We start from the raw sequence: 17,656 nt of genomic DNA, 5'->3' as shown, positions 1-17,656 counted from the left end.
TGCACGGCAAAGGGTTAGAAGGAGAGGTTCGGGCATCCCCGAGAAGACAGAGCTTTGATCGATCCCCTCAAAGCAAAAAGCTTTCAGAGCCTACTCTCATTCGGCTTCTGGGTCCTTATAAAACTGAGGGAGCACAAAGCTAAGGCCTGTACACAGCAAAGGGATAGAAGGAGAGGTTTGGCAAAGGGACAGGAGGAGAGGCTCAGCAAAGGGACAGAAGGGGAGGTTCAGGTGTCCCCAAGAAGACAGAGCTTCAACAAGATGTCTCCTGAGGGGATAATGTAATGCCCTCAAAACCTGGACCCAAACAGGAGACAACTCGTTGTCACCCACAGAGATGTCTCTAGAGCATGACCTGAGCTTTCAGAAGTCTCAAACCTAGTCTACTCTCATTCAACTAACCCAGCCATTTCCTTGTTGGCCTGGGCCCACACACTGAGATGACTTGTTGTCACTCACAGAGATGCCTCCGGAACACAACCCAAGCTTTCAGAAGTCTCAAACTCAGCATACTCTCATTCGGCTAAAAAAAAAACCCTTTTCATTTCATTTCCCCTTAATTTTCCCCCTTCCTTTATATTCTAAGCACAAACTAAAATAACATAGGGTTTACTTACCGCTGACGTGACGGCCAGTCAGGAGACACAGTAGGGGAGAAGACCACACGCAAGTAAGATTTTGAAGTGAGGATCTCTTACCTCTTGTGGTGGCTCCGCGTTGGGTCTCCCCACCAGTTCCAGTCTGGTCGCTTCTGCCAGTGTGCAGCAATTCCACTTCTGATGCCAAACTGCTGGAGAATTTTTATGGTACCCCTTGAGGCGAATTAAACACATTTGTGCTTAAATATATAAAAAAATTAATGCACACTGCATTAGGCAGAGTCCTATCACCATAAGCGGTTCTACAAGGAGTCTGCAAAGATGCATCATGAGCTGATGCCTTATATCCACTTGCACCAGCACCAATCCCGTGAGCAGTTGCATGGGGCACCTCAGCCTGGCCAGTGGGTCCATCCCCCAGCCCAGCTCTGCTGCCCAAAGGTGGCCCCTGAGCTTGAGCCCCTGAGCGCTCCCATTCCAGGATGGCTACAAGACAATGCTGCAGCTCCTCCTTATCTCATCACCAAGGGAAACTTCGGTCCCTTGCAGGGAGTCCTGCTGTCTCTGGCATCCCTGCTTCCAGCCAGTTTAACCCCTTCTGCAGTTGGGCCTTCTTGCCCTCCATGCCAGACCATTATTCGGTCACAAACTACCACTGCTGAGCAGTTACAATTTGAATTTCCCCCTCAGAAGGCATAATTTAGCCCTTCCCTTGGGGGATTATCATTGTACCACCAGTACAATAAAATTATTTACCTAACATTTTTTCAATCTACAGTCTCCCACTAAACCTAGTGTCAAATGCTATTTCCAGTCTCCTGACCAGCTGGTTGCCAATTATGGGACTCTTGCATATCCGTTTTCTTTCAACATTACAAATTTTAGCATTTTATAGCATGGTTTCCCCAACTATCAAGACATGTTAGAAAGACCAGAAGAAGGAAATAAACTGATGGAAAATAAAAACATCAGGTATTGACTTAACTGCATTTTAATGGAAAAGACACCAGTTATCAAACTTTTTCACTGTGTACACACTGAAGAAATTAGATAAGGGAAAGTATTATCTAAATCTCAGTGGAAAGGCATTTCTACTGGTTTACAAGGTGACTCTTCAGCCAGCACTGTGACTACTATTTGGCTGTCCTAGCACCTACTGCATATCATCAGCCTTTTCCTAAACACAAAAGGACACTTCCTGATCCTCCAGCAACCTGGCTTACAACTCACAACTTGTCTTTCTCCTGTTCCCTGTAAATAAAGTGTATAACTGTGAGATAAAGACGCAGAGAAGGTGAAGACAGGACTTGGGCTTTGACGCTGCTCTGTGATCCAGCAACTACTCGTTTTGACTTCACTTATGTTAAAGGAGCAGCCGCTGCCCAAGCATTCACACACCATTCAGGGAGTCGCACACACACCATCCGAGACTTTAACTGCTAGGACCGGAGTCCCTCCGCAGCGGGCAGCTTACTGTGTCTTAGACATATTCCTTTTGTTAGTGGTTCCATTTAAAGACTTGGTGTTTGGTAATGGAAGGCTACTGAAAAAGAAATGGTAGTTTTATTTAATAGACACAGTTGTTTTTAGCTGCTTACATAGATTTGCTACAGTCTACTGTATAAATCTAAATAATGGGATATACTATTCTCCTTCATAAACAGAACACTTCCTGGTTCTTTGCCATTCAAGTGGTGTGGGATTCTAATTACTATCTCAGAATTGTCATTTTAAATGACAATAATGGTTGCCTGTGCAAACCTCATGAAGTTCAACAAGGCCAAGTGTAAGGTCCTGCACCTGGGTTGGGGCAACCCCCATGTCGTGGTTTAACCCCAGCCGGCAACTAAAAACCACACAGCCGCTCGCTCACTCCCCCCTGGTGGGATGGGGGAGAGAATCGGAAGAGTAAAACTGAGAAAACTCATGGGTTGAGATAAACACAGTTTAATAGGTAAAGCAAAATCCGTGCACACAAGCAAAGCAAAGCAAGGAATTCATTCACTACTTCCCATGGGCAGGCAGGTGTTCAGCCATCTCCAGGAAAGCAGGGCTCCATCACGCATAACGGTTACTTGGGAAGACAAACGCCATCATGCCGAACGTCCCCACCTTCCTTCTTCTTCCCCCAGCTTTATATGCTGAGCATGACGTCATATGGTATGGAATAGCCCTTTGGCCAGTCTGGGTCAGCCATCCTGGCTGTGCCCCCTCCCAGCTTCTTGTGCACCTGGCAGAGCATGGGAAGCTGAAATGTCCTTGACTAGTATAAACACTACTTAGCAACAACTAAAACATCAGTGTGTCATCAACATTATTCTCATCCTAAATCGAAAACACAGCACTATACCAGCTACTAAGAAGAAAATTAACTCTATCCCAGCTGAAACCAGGACACCCCAGTATCAGTACAGGCTGGGGGATGAAGGGATTGAGAGCAGCCCTGAGGAGAACGACTTGGGGGTACTGGTGGATGAAAAGCCAGACATGAGCCGGCAACGTGCGCTCACAGCCCAGAAAGCCAACCGTATCCTGGGCTGCATCAAAAGAAGCGTGGCCAGCAGGTCGAGGGAGGTGATTCTGCCCCTCTGCTCCATGCTGGCAAGACCCCACCTGGAGTACTGAATCCAGCTCTGGAGTCCTCAGCACAGGAAGGACATGGACCTGTTGGAGCGGGTCCAGAGGAGGGCCACAGAAATGATCAGAGGGCTGGAACACCTCTCCTATGAGGAAAGGCTGAAAGAGCTGGGGTTGTTCAGCCTGGAGAAGAGAAGGCTGCAGGGAGACCTTGCGGCCTTTCAATACTTAAAGGAGGCTTATAAGAAAGATGAGGACAAATTTTTTAGTAGGGCCTGTAGCGATAGGACAAGGGGTAATGGTTTTAAACTGAAAGAGGGTAGATTTAGATTGGACATAAGGAAGAAATTTTTGATGATGAGGGTGGTGCAAGTTGCCCAGAGAAGTTGTGGATGCCCACCCCATCATTGGAAGTGTTCAAGATCGGGTCGGATGAGGCTTTGAGCAACCTGATGTAGTGAAAGATGTCCCTGTCCATGGCAGAGAGTTGGACTAGATGACCTTTAAAGGTCCCTTCCACCCCAAACCATTCTCTGATTCTATGTTTTTAAGAATAGCTGAAGTGACATAACGTGTATGTGTAGCAACTGAAAAGCCAAAATACAATGTGGTCTGTTGGGATCAAAGTACTATGCCACATGAAAAATGCCTGGAGTGACCGTGCAGCAGTGTGAGCAAGCAGCCCCTTGCGTGGGCAGCGCCCTGCAGGGTGCTGCAGGCTCCGGGACTCCGGGGGAGGACCGCGGTCCGAGGGGGAGAAGGGCTCCGGCTGCTGTGTGCGGCTGCAGGGGTGCCGGGGGCTGTCCTCGGCCCCGTGTGCCTGCAGCCGCGCTCCGCCCGGGAGAGGGCAGCGCTCCCCTCCGAAAGGCTCTTGGGGCCGATGCTCCCCCTCCCGGGGCCAGGGCGCCATCGGAGCCACGCGGGGCTCCCCATGGGGCCCCTGCCTTCCCGCCCGCCCCGGCTATGTTTTGGTTTTGTGCTGAAAACTCGAAGAGGCGATCAGCTCCGGTGTAGGCGCGTTCCTCAGCGGAGCGGGGGATCGTGGCATACGGGGGGTTTCCTGAGCCGGGGAAACCCCAGGGGAGCACAGAGACCCGCCAGGAGCCGCCAGCTCTCAAGAGAACGGCTGACGAGGCGTGGGCAGGGCCAGGAGTAACGGCTGCCACCCCCCACTCCCACAAAAGGCAGCCCTAAGGAGCACTAGCGACCAGGACGGCAAACAAGGTGTGGTGTGGCAATTTGCGCGGGAGGGCGCCTCTTCGAAGGAGGGGCATTCCACTGGTCGAGTGGGAGACTTGAAGTACACATAGCCCAGCAACTGGGCACCGTTCTGTGACCATCTGCACAGGTCAAGGACACTCATCCTACCTGACCCTCAAGGCACAATGGTGGGCACTCGTATGAGAGCAAAGGCTGCAGTTCCGGCTGGGGGGTCTGCATCACCTACCCCAGCAGTGGCCAACGCCTCCACCCAGACAGAGCTGCTGAAGGGAGAGGCTGCAGTGCAGACCTCAGACTGCAGGAAGTGCCTAGACCTTTCTCTTGGGGCAGTGATAGGAGGCAGACCTGCCTGCAAAAGGTGTGCCTAGGTGGAGGACCTCCTGCAGCAGGTGGCTGAGCTGCAGGAGGCGGCGAGAAGGCTGCGTAACATCAGGGAGGCTGAGAAGGAGTTAGCTGGTTCCAAGCACAGTCTGCAGTGGACCCACAGCCCATGGACAAACAGCCAAGAACTCCCCCCCGGCACACACAGAAGGGAGGGGGGCCAATAATGCAGAAGAATGGACGGTTGCAACGGCAAGGACCAGCAGGAGGAAGAGACTTCCCCCAAAGCCTGAGGTGCCCTTGCAGAACCGCTTCACTGCTCTGCAGACTGAAAAGGAAAGACCTGTCAGACCAGGAGAGACATTGGAGCTAAGACAGCCCAATCTGCTCCCCATATAACAACCAGCGCAACTAATAAAAGGCGATAGGTGATAGTAGTAGGCGACTCTCTTCTGAGAGGTACAGAGACACCCATTTGCCAACCTGACGCACTTTCTAGAGAGGCGTGCTGCTTACTGGGGGCTCATATCAGGGATGTCACTGAGAGACTACCAAGCCTCGTACAGTCTACTGACTATTATCCATGACTGTTGTTTCACGTGGGCACCAGTGATACAGCCAGGAGGAGTCTGAGGAGTATCAAGAAGGATTACAGAGCCCTGGGAGTGGCGGTAAGGGACTCTGGAGCTCAGGTAGTTTTTTCATCAGTCCTCCAGGTCAAAGGGAAGGGGTTTGAAAGGGCCAGTCGAATCTGGCGAATCAACAAATGGTTACAGGGCTGGTGCCACAGCCAGGGGTTCAGCTACTTAGACCATGGTACTCGCTTTGAGAAACCTGGTCTACTGGGGGCTGATGGGGTCCATCTGTCAGAGAAGGGGAAAAGCATCTTTGGTCATAGGCTTGCCAAGCTGGTGAAGAGGGCTTTAAACTAAAATTTCTGGGGGAGGGGAACCTCAATCCATCCCACTTCTACCAGTTGGATGCCAGTGCCAGCAATAGATGCCCAGAGCCTGGAGAAGGATCACAGGTCAGCAGGAGAGCACCTGAAGAGCAGCACAAAGGGATTCCAATCAGTAAGTTGGCTTCATCGGAGGCCCAACTTAAATGCCTCTATGCAAATGCACGCAGCATGGGGAATAAACGAGAGGAGTTAGAGACGTGCGCACGCCTGCAGGGATATAATCTTATTGGCATCACAGAGACATGGTGGGATGGCTCCTATGACTGGCATGTTGGAATGGAAGGATACAGGTTCTTTAGGAAGGACAGGCAGGGGAGATGAGGAGGGGGTGTCACCCTCTATGTCAATGACCAGCTGGAGTGCATGGAGCTCTGCCTGGGGATGGAGGAGGAGCCAACTGAGAGCTTATGGGTCAGGATTAAAGGGAGGGTAGGGACAGGTGACATTATAGTGGGGGTCTGCTACAGGCCACCTGACCAGGAAGACCGAGCGGATGAGGTCCTCTATAGACAGATAGGAGCAGCCTCACGTTCACAAGCTCTGGTCCTCATGGGGGACTTCAACCACCCCGACATCTGTTGGAGGGAGAACACAGCAGGGCATAAGCAATCCAGGAGGTTCCTGGAATGCACTGATGATAACTTCCTTATAGAGGAGCCAATGAGGAGAGGTGCTCTGCCGGACCTTGTTCTCACCAACAAGGAGGGGCTGGTGGGGAATGTGAAGCTCAAGGGCAGCCTTGGCTGCAGTGACCATGAAATGGTGGAGTTCAAGATCCTTAGGGCACTGAGGAGGGTGCACAGCAAGCTCACTACCCTGGACTTCAGGAGAGCAGACTTTGACCTCTTCAGGGATCTGCTTGGTAGAGTACCACGGGATAAAGCCCTGGAGGGAAGAGGGGCCCAAGAAAGCTAGTTAATATTCAAGGATCACCTCCTCAAGCTCAGGAGCAATGCATCCCAACAAAGAGGAAGTCAGGCAAAAATGCCAGGAGGCCTGCATGGATGAACAAGGAGCTCCTGGACAAACTCAAACACAAAAAGGAAGCCTACAGAGGGTGGAAGCAAGGACAGGTAGCCTGGGAGGAATACAGAGAAATTGTCTGAGCAGCCAGGGATCAAGTTAGGAAAGCTAAAGCCCTGATTGATAGAATTAAATCTGGCCAGGGACGTCAAGGGCAATAAAAAAAATCTTCCATAATTGCATCAGTGATAAAAGGAAAACTAGGGAAAATGTGGGCCCTCTCCGGAAGGAAACTGGAGACCTGGTTACCTGGGATATGGAGAAGTACTGAGGTACTCAATGACTTCTTTGCCTCAGTCTTCACCGGTAAGTGCTCTAGCCACACCGCCCAACTCACAGAATCCAAAGGCAGGGACTGGGAGAATGAAGAACTGCCCACTGTAGGAGATCAGGTTCAAGACCATCTAAGGAACCTGAAGGTGCACAAGTCCATGGGACCTGATGAGATGCATTTGCAGGTCTTGAGGGAACTGGCAGATGAAGTTGCTAAGCCACTATCCATCATATTTGAGAAGTCGTGGCAGACTAGTGAAGTTCCCAGTGACTGGAAAAGGGATAATGTAACCCTAATTTTTAAAAAGGGAAAAAAGGAAGACCCGGGGAACTACAGGCCAGTCAGTCTCACCTCTGTGCCTGGGAAAATCATGGAACAGATCCTCCTGGAAACTATGATAAAGCACATGGAAAACAGAGAGGTGATTGGTGACAGCCAACATGGCTTCACTAAGGGCAAATCATGCCTGACAAATTTGGTGGCCTTCTATGATGGGGTTACAGCATTGGTGGATAAGGGAAGAGCAACAGACATCATCTACCTGGACTTGTGCAAAGCATTTGACACTCCTGAACGACATCCTTGTCTCTAACTTGGAGAGACATGGATTTGATGGGTGGACTGTTCAGTGGATGAGGAATTGGCTGGATGGTCGCACTCAAAGAGTTGCAGTCAACGGCTCAATGTCCAAGTGGAGACCAGTGATGAGTGGCGTTCCTCAGGGGTCGGTATTGGGACGGGCGCTGTTTAACATCTTTGTCGGTGACACGGACAGTGGGACTGAGTGCACCCTCAGCAAGTTTGCCGACAACACCAAGCTGTGTGGTGTGGTCGACACGCTGGAGGGAAGGGATGCCATCTAGAGGGACCTTGACAGGCTTGAGAGGTGGGCCCGTGCGAACCTCATGAAGTTCAACAAGGCCAAGTGCAAGGTCCTGCACATGGGTCAGGGCAATCCCAAGCACAAATATGGGCTGGGTGAAGAATGGATAGAGAGCAGCCCTGAGGAGAACGACTTGGGGGTGTTGGTTGACGAGAAGCTCAACATGATCTGGCAATATGCGCTCACAGCCCAGAAACCCAACCATATCCTGGGCTGCATCAAAAGAAGCATGACCAGCAGGTCAAGGGAGGTGATTCTCCCCCTCTACTCTGCTCTGGTGAGACCCCACCTGGAGTATTGCGTCCAGCTCTGGGGCCCCCAACATAAGAAGGACATGGACCTGTTGGAGAGAGTCCAGAGGAGGGCCACAAAGATGATCAGAGGGATGGAACACCAACACCTCTTCTATGAGGAAAGGCAGAGGGAGTTGGGGTTGTTTAGGCTGGAGAAGAGAAGGCTGCGGGGAGACCTTATTGCGGCCTTTCAATACTTAAAGGGGGCTTATAAGAAAGATGGGAACAGACTTTTTAGTAGGGCCTGTAGCGATAGGGCAAGGGGTAATGGTTTAAAACTAAAAGAGGGTAGATTCAGACTAGATATAAGGAAGAAATTTTTTACAATGAGGGTGGTGAGGCACTGGCACAGGTTGCCCAGAGAAGTTGTGGATGCCCCATCCCTGGAAGTGTTCAAGGCCAGGTTGGGTGGGGCTTTGAGCAACCTGATCTAGTGGAAGGTATCCCTGCCCATGGCAGGGGAGTTGAAACTAGATGATCTTTAAGGTCCCTTCCAACCCAAACCATTCCAGGATTCTATGAAAAAAAGTGTTGATTGATAATACAGGGATGTTTTAGTTACTGCTGAGCAGTGCTTACAGAGAGTCAAGGCCTTTTCTGCTTCTCACACCACCCCACCAGCGAGTAGGCTGGGGGTGCACAAGAAGTTGGGAGGGGACACAGCTGGGACAGCTGACCCCAACTGACCAAAGGGATATTCCATACGGTATGATGTCATGCTCAGCATATAAAAGCTGGGGGAAGAAGAAGGAAGGGGGGGACATTCGGAGTGATGGCGTTTTGTCTTCCCAAATAACCGTTTCGCGTGATGGAGCCCTGCTTTCCTGAGGATGGCTGAACACCTGCCTGCCAATGGGAAGTAGTGAATGAATTCCTTGTTTTGCTTTGCTTGTGTGCGTGGCTTTTGCTTTCCCTGTTAAACTGTCTTTATCTCAACCCATGAGTTTTCTCACTTTTACTCTTCCGATTCTCTCCCCCATCCCACCAGGAGGGAGTGAGCGAGCAGCTGTGTGGTGCTTAGTTGCCGGCTGGGGTTAAACCATGACAAACAGTTACCAGTACAGGAGTAAATCTAGGCTCAGTCACACACCTGCAAAATTAGAAGACATCCCAATTTTACTGTTGTTGCCAACTGCACTCCTTCTCCTACCAACCAGTTACAAGCAGCTTTCTCATATAGGCATACAGACTTTTTTTTCTTCATAAAGAGCAGCAGTTAGAGACATGAGTCAAAAAAGCTACATGTGGTATTTACCCTCCTCCTTTCGGGAAGGCAGCAGGGCTTGGAGGACTCGCAAAAGCCTCAGGTACATGAAGACATGAGTTTCATCAAGGAGACAGAAAATAAGAGACTAAGGGTAGAATGTCTGGCAAAGGGGCAAAATATACTCTCATACTTTCAGCAAAATTGTTTTGTGCTAACATGTAAACTATTTCAGTACTATGGGTGAAATCCCAGACTTCGATATCAGAAAGCAAAAGGCACGTAAGATTCCAAGAGTACCAGTGTTCTACCCAAGATCTCTTAAAACTGGCAAAAGCTATTAAGAAATACAAGTCTCAAAATAAGTTGTCAGAGAAAACTCAGGTTAAAATAATACCTTGTCACAAAGGTAAGGAGGAGACTAATTTGCTTCTCGTCTCAGCCTGCAAGCGCACTCCTTGGTGTTCCTCTGCGATGTAGTTCCTGCATGACTGCAACTGTAACTTCAGGAGTATAAAGCCTGATGTGTGGCTGGACATATATAAGAAGAGTTTAGTACCAAAGCAACATCTTTGCACACAAAACAGGGCTGATATCAATTTGCAAAACCAAAATAGATAAAGGATACACAAGGAACCCACACAAGTTTGATTCCTTTCTAGTTATACACTGAGATAAAATCAGTTTGAGATACAGAAAAATCCACTTCAGATGACAGGACACAACTTTGATGAGACAAAAACCAATGTCTTACCTCCATTACCACGTTAAGGGCCTTGGATGACTGAAAGCTCTTCAGTAGCTTGTCGTATTTCCTCAAAACACATTTTCCAGGTTTACTGACACAGAAATCCTCCTAGAACTGAAAGACATCTTCAGAATAAGACAGACACACACACAATGGATTAGATTTATTACCATGAACAAGCTTATATGTCTTTATATCTTCCCTCCCTTCCCTTTCTTCAACTTAGCTCACACAAAAAAGAAATCTTGAGGAGCGCTTCAGTATACATTTTCTCACCCCCCCCATACCTGTTTTGGCATGTAATGTCTTCCTTTCACATAGGTTCTATATGCTGGTTATCTCTTCTTTTGAGACTTTTCTTTCATTTCTTTAGGTCTTCTGTGTTTAACATTTAGCACCCCACTGGTCATGCCTACAACTATGGTTTCATCTTCAGGCTAAAACGAAGAAATCACATAGTTATGAACCTAGTGTTTTATTTGATGATGTATGCTCTACCATGCAGATTTTTCAATTTTAAGCTTCATGATAAAGCTCTAATCACAGTATCATAGAATAACTTAAGTTGGAAGGCACCTTTATGAGGTCCCATGGTCAAACTCCCTGTTCAGTACAGGGCCAGCTTCAAAGCTATGATCCTAAGCAACATTATCCATCTAATCATAGAATCATAGAATCGTTTAGGTTGGAAAAGATCTTTAAGATCAAGTCCAACCATCTTCCCCTGTCTTCCAGCTCAGGGGGCTGGGTACCCCAAGAACAACTGGTCTGACTATTAAAGACCTCAGCCTTTTCCTCAGCCTTTGTCACTATGTTTCCCCCTGCATCCAATTAAGGATTGAGATTCTCCTTAGCTCTCCTTTTGTTGCTAATGTATTTAAAGAAACATGTTTTATTATCTTTTATGGCAGTAGCCAGATTAAGTTCTAGTTGGGCTTTGGCCCTTCTAATTTTCTCCCTGCATGGCCCCATGACATCCTTGTAGTCCTCCTGAGTTGCCTGCCCCTTCTTCCAAAGGTCACAAACTCTTCTTTCTTCTTTTTTTTTCCTGAGTTCCAGCCAAAGCTCTCTGTTCAGCCAGGCCGGTCTTCTTCCCCGCCGGCTCGTCTTTCGGCACGTAGGGACAGCCTGCTCCTGCACCTTTAAGATTTCCTTCTTCAAGAATGTCCAGCCTTCCTGGACTCTTTTGCCCTTCAGGACTGCCTCCCAAGGGAATCTCTCAATCAAGCCCCTAAACAGGGGCATAATGCTTATCAACTCCTGGCTACGTGGGTGGTGCTGTCGTGAGGGTTTTGGCTTTTACGACAATGAGGCATTCTTCGATGACTATAACATGCTAGGGAGGGATGGAATCCACCTGTCTAGAAGGGGCAAGGGAATCTTCAGCAACAGGCTGGCTAACTTGGTGAGGCAGGCTTTAAACTGAAGGACTTGGGGGGTGGGGTCCAAAACTCATGCTCATGCCATCACATCCAACTGGGGAGTAAGTCAGGCCAACCAGAGCGGCGACAAATGTTCCTTAGCTGTCTCCCAAGATGTGAACCAGAAGAGCAACCACCTCAAGTGTATGTATACAAATGCACACAGTCTGGGAAACAAACAGGAGGAACTGGAGCTCCGTGCCCAGTCAGAAGGTTATGATATCATAGGAGTATCTGAAACATGGTGGGACAACTCACATGACTGGGGAATCACGATGGACGGTTATAGACTGTTTCGCAAAGACAGGCAGGGAAGAAGAGGTGGAGGAGTCGCATTCTATATTAAGGAAAACCTCGAATGTATCGAAGTCAACTACGGTGATTGTGAGTGGTCTATTGAATGCCTCTGGATTAAAATCAGAGGGGTTGTCTCCAAGCAGGACCATACAGTGGGCATCTGCTACCGACCTCCAAACCATGATGATAAAGCTGATGAAGCAATATTTGGGACACTAAGGGAAGCTTCTGGTCAACAGAACCTGGTTCTCATGGGTGACTTCAACTACCCATTTGCTGGAAGAACAATACAGCAGCTCGCATGTCATCCATTAAGTTCCTGGAATGCGTAGAGGACACTTTCCTCTTACAAATGTTAGATGTGCCAACCAGGAAGGAGGCACTGCTGGACCTGCTATTCACAAACCAAGAAAACCTGCTTTGTAATATCTCGGTCAGTAACAACCTTGGCTGCAGTGATCACAATATTGTGGAGTTCGGGATCTGTCTGAGCATGCTGAAGGTTAGCACCAAGACAAGGGTTCTAGATTTTAGAAGAGCAAACTTCAGCTCACTCAGAGCTCAGCTGGGAGGGATTCTGTGGGATGCTTCCATGGAGGATAAGGGAGCCAGCGAGTGCTGGGAGTTCTTCAAGAATGCTCTCTTGGAAGCACAAAAACAGTTTATCCCCTATAAAAGAAAGGGAAGGAAGCGGAGCAAGAGGCCCCCTTGGCTCAACCACGAGCTCCTGGGTCTGCTTAAAACCAAGAGAGATGCGTACCAGAGATGGAGAAGTGGAAGATTATCCACTGAGAACTACAAGGGCATTCCCAGAGTGTGCAGAGATGCAGTTAGAAAGGCAAAAGCTCAGCTTGAATTGGAACTGGCCAGAGATGTCAAAAATCACAAGAAAGGGTTCTTCAGGTATGTAAGTTGCAAGCAGAAACAGAAGGAAAACATAGGCCCACTGTTAAACAGTAGAGGTGAATCAGTCACCAACAATGCTGAAAAGGCAGAGGTTCTCAACACTTTCTTCACCTCGGTCTTTACCAACACTGTTGGATCCCAGGCGTTGGGAACGAAAATCCAGGAGGATCCAAACATAGACCCACCATCAGTGAAGAAAGAGTTAGTATGTGAATTATTACAGGAGCTTGACCCCTACAAGTCGATGGGCCCTGACGCCATCCACCCGAGGGTGTTGAGAGAGCTGGCTGATGTCAGTGCGGGGCCACTCTCCATAATCTTTGAGAAGTCATGGAGATCGGGGGATGTCCCAGAGGACTGGAGGAAGGCAAATGTTACCCCTATCTACAAGAAGGGCTCAAGGGAGGATCCGGGTAATTATAGGCCCATCAGTCTTACTTCAATCCCTGGGAAAGTTATGGAACGGATCCTCCTGGGGGCCATCACGAGTCAAATGAAGCACATGATTGGGAAAAGCCAACACAGCTTCACCAAGGGCAGATCACGCCTGACAAATCTGGTGGCCTTCTATGATAAAGTGACCTGCTCGGTTGACGTGGGGCAAGCGGTGGACGTCGTCTACCTGGACTTCTCCAAGGCTTTCGATACGGTTCCCCACGGCCTCCTCCTGGAGAAATTGATGCGTTATGTCCTGGACAAGTGGTCTGTGCGGTGGGTGAGGAATTGGCTGGCGGGCCACACCCAAAGGGTGGTGGTAAATAGCTCTTTTTCAAACTGGCAACCCGTCACAAGTGGGGTCCCCCAAGGATCGATATTGGGCCCAACGTTATTCAATATCTTCATAAGTGATCTGGATATCGGGATCAAGTGTAGCCTGATGAAGTTTGCAGATGACACCAAACTGAGTGGGGAAGTAGACACTCTGGAAGGGAGCGCCACCCTGCAGGAAGATCTGGATAGGCTGGAAGAGTGGGCTAACATGAACCTTATGAAGTTTAACAAGGACAAGTGTAAGGTCTTGCACCTGGGAAAACATAATCCAGGAGTGAAGCTCAGACTGGGATCCACCTGGCTGGAGAGCAGCTCTGTGGAAAGGGACCTGGGGGTCCTGGTGGACAGGAAGCTCAATATGAGTGAACAGTGTGCTGCTGCAGCCAAGAAGGCCAATAGGATGCTGGGCTGCATCAAAAAGGGCATCACCAGCAGAGATAAAGAAGTCATTATCCCTCTCTACTTGGCGCTTGTCAGGCCACACCTGGAACACTGTGTACAGTTCTGGTCCCCGTTATACAAAAAAGACGTGGACAGGCTGGAGGGGGTCCAGAGAAGGGCCACCAAGATGATCAAAGGTCTGGGAAGCCTGCCGTATGAGGATAGGCTGAGACAACTGGGCTTGTTCAGCCTTGAGAAAAGGAGGCTTAGAGGTGATCTCATCACCATGTACCAGTACTTAAAGGGGAGCTACAAAGAAGATGGACACTCCCTTTTTACAGGGAGTCACATGGTGAGGACAAGGGGTAACAGGTACAAGTTACTCCCAGGGAGATTCCGATTGGACATGAGAAGAAAATTTTTCACAATGAGAACAGTCAGTCATTGGAATAATCTCCCCAGGGAAGTGGTTGACTCCACTACGCTGAACATGTTTAAGACTCAGCTGGATAAGGTGCTAGGTCATCTTGTCTAGACAGTGCTCTTGCCTAGAAAGGTTGGACCAGATGATCCTTGAGGTCCCTTCCAACCTGGTATTCTGTGATTCTATGATGATATTGTGGGGGACCGTGTCAAAGGCCTTACAGAAGTCCAGATAGATGACATCCATAGCTCTTCACTCGTCCACTGATGCAGTTACTCCATCATAGAATGCCACTAGGTTGGTCAGGCAGGACTTGCCCTTGGTGAAGCCATGCTGGCTGTCTTGAATCACCTCCCTGTCCTCAATGTGCCTTAGCATAGCTTCTAGGAAGATCTGTTCCATGATCTTCCCAGGCACAGAGGTGAGGCTGACTGGTTAGTTCCCAGGATCCTCCTTTTTACACTTTTTAAAAATGGGTGCAATGCTTCCCTTTTTCCAGTCCCCAGGGACTTCACCTGACTGCCATGACTTTTCAGATATGCTGGAGAGTGGCTTGGCAACTACATCAGCCAATTCCCTCAGGACTCTGGGATGCATCTCATCAGGACCCAAAGACTTATGTACGTTCAGGTTCCTCAGGTGGTCGCGAACCTGATCTTCACTTACAGTGGGAGGAACTTTTCCCCCCTGATCCCCCTCAAATGGCCCATTGACTCAGGAGGTGTGAGGAGAGAGGTTGCCAGTGAAGACCGAGGCAAAAAGTTGAGTACCTCAGCATTCTCCTCGTCTGTTGTTACCAGCTCTCCACTTCTACTCATCAGAGGGGGTATGCTTTCTTTAACCTTCCTTTTCTGGTTGACGTATCTGTAGAAGCCCTTCTTATTAGCGTCCCTTGCCAGGTTCAGCTCCAGCCGAGCCTTGGCCTTCCTGATCCCATCATTACACAACCGGGCAGTGTCCCTGTACTCTTCCCAAGATACCAGTCCCTTCTTCCACTGCCTGTGCATTCTCTTCTTGCCCTTTAGTTTGACCCACAGGTCTTGACTCAGCCATGCTGGCCTCTTCCCTTCCTTTCCTGATTTCTTGCACCTGGGGATCGAGAGCTCTTGCGCTCTATGGAAAGCATCCTTGAAGACCTGCCAGCTCTGTTCCGCTCCCTTATCCCTGAGGGCCATTTCCCAGGGGGTCCTGTTGATTAACTCCCTCAAGAGCTGAAAGTTTGCTTTCTTACAGTTCAGGGTCTTGACTATACTCTTCACCTGACCCTTACCTCTCCGGACTGTGAACTCTATCAGTGTGTGATTGCTGCAGCCCAGGCTGCCTCCAATCCTGACGTCTCTGATTAGCTCACTTGCATTGGTGACCACCAGGTCCAGTACTGCATCCCCTCTGGTAGGGCTATCTATTACCTGGCTTAAGAAGTTGTCCTCCATGCACTCCAGGAGTCTCCTAGATTGCCTACTGCCTGCCGTGTTACTTTCCCAGCAGATGTCAGGGTGGTTGAAATCCCCCAGCAGGACAAGAGCCTGTGAGCGCAAAGCTTCCTGTAGTTAGAGAAAAAAGGCTTCGTCAATAGGCTCCCCTTGATCAGGCGGCCTGTAGTGAACACCAACCACAAGGTTCCCTTTGTTGCCTCGGTCTCTAATTCTTACCCATAAGCTTTCAACCTGCTCATGGCTATTCTTCAGAGACAGCTCTTCACATTCTATCCATTTCTTGATGTAGAGGGCAACCCCTCCGCCCCTCCTACCTTGCCTGTCCCTTCTGAACAGCCTGTAGCCATCGATAGCCGCACTCCAGTCATGGGATGCGTCCCACCAAGTTTCAGTAATGGCAACTAGGTCGTAGCTTTCTAGCAGCACGGTAGCTTCCAACTTCTCCTGTTTGTTGCCCATGCTGCGTGCATTGGTGTAGAGGCACTTCAGCTGGGCTGTTGGCCGTGTCACCTTCTTGGAGGAACACCCCTTGGTTCCCTTGAGGAATTTTTTTGATATTTCCCTGTTGGCTCCTATTACTTCAAGAGCCCCCTGCTCATTCCCGTAAGACTTTGACTGTGCTGCGTGCCATCCCACCCCTTATCACAGGCAAACCTGATATTGACCCCCCTTCAAATCTAGTTTAAAGCCCTGTCAATGAGCCCCGCAAGCTCCTGAGCAAAGACCCTCTTCCCCCTTTGAGAAAGGTGATCCCCGTCAGATGCCAGCAAGCCTGGTGCCGTGTAGGCCATCCCATTGTTGAAAAACCCAAAATTGTGACGTTGACTCCAGCCACGGAGCCATGTATTAATGGACTGGATCCGTTTGTTCCTCTCAATGTTCCTGCCTGCAACTGGAAGGAGGGAGGAAAAAATAACCTGTGCTAATCCTTTATATTACTTAGCTAAGATTACAAAGTTTCAGCGCACTTGTTCCCAATTCATTTACCAAGTATCTGATGTAATAAGGATTCTCTCAGCCTTGAGGAGTAACCCTGAGAGGTGTCCCTACTCAAGGGGAGATCCCGGTGTGCAGCCTGCTGCCGTGCAGGAGAGTTCAAAGGGCTCTTGGGCTGCTCACTATTTATGGGGGTAAGATGATTGGCTTATAGTCATATTTGCATACCGACCGCAGATGCCAGTTTCTTCCAAATCTGGCTTGAGTCAGGCACGGACCAGCACTGTGGTCAGGTGGGTACATTACCATAAATTAGCCCTTGGCTATTATGTTGTTATCTGTCTCCCCCGAATCCACCTTGAGCCAGATGCAGCCATCAAGACCAGATGCACCCATCATGGGCACCACTGGTGCTTATCACTTGATCAGAGTTACAGGAAAAGGTCAGGTTTAGGGGGCAGGGGGAGCATACTGCCACAGTATGAGACGATTTCTGTAGCACTCGGAATATCCCACAAATTTGATTAATAATCATCACCACCAGAAAATATTTGGTATTTATCGGACAGGAAGCCCACTACATGAACAGTTCTAGAAACCAAAGTCCACAATATCCAAAGTTTAAATATATACTTGTTTCCAGAACAGTTAGTCTGAATGAAGAGCTTATTAAAGGAAAGCATTTACTCTAACTTAAAAGTGCAAAGTATTTACTATTGGAAGTTACAAAGCCTCACTTCAGAGGTTAAAAACACTTCATTTTTTTACATTTCCAGCTAGAAAAGGGTCATGCTGACAGATGCTTACCTAAGCACTGATATGATCTGCGTTAAGGGTTTTACAGGTCTACTGGATGCTCATTCAAAAACTGTAAATTCTGCATTTGGTACTTAAAGATCTGTATACTATCACTGTCCTTTAGACCAAATTTATAATAGTAAGTTTTAAGTACGACTGGGTAGGATGCTCTTCTTGTCCTT

Source organism: Nipponia nippon, unplaced genomic scaffold (assembly GCF_047370975.1).
Source record: "Nipponia nippon isolate SJK-2023a ecotype South Korea unplaced genomic scaffold, ASM4737097v1 scaffold_33, whole genome shotgun sequence".
NCBI lineage: Eukaryota > Metazoa > Chordata > Aves > Pelecaniformes > Threskiornithidae > Nipponia > Nipponia nippon.
Note: the sequence above shows the minus strand (reverse complement) of the source record.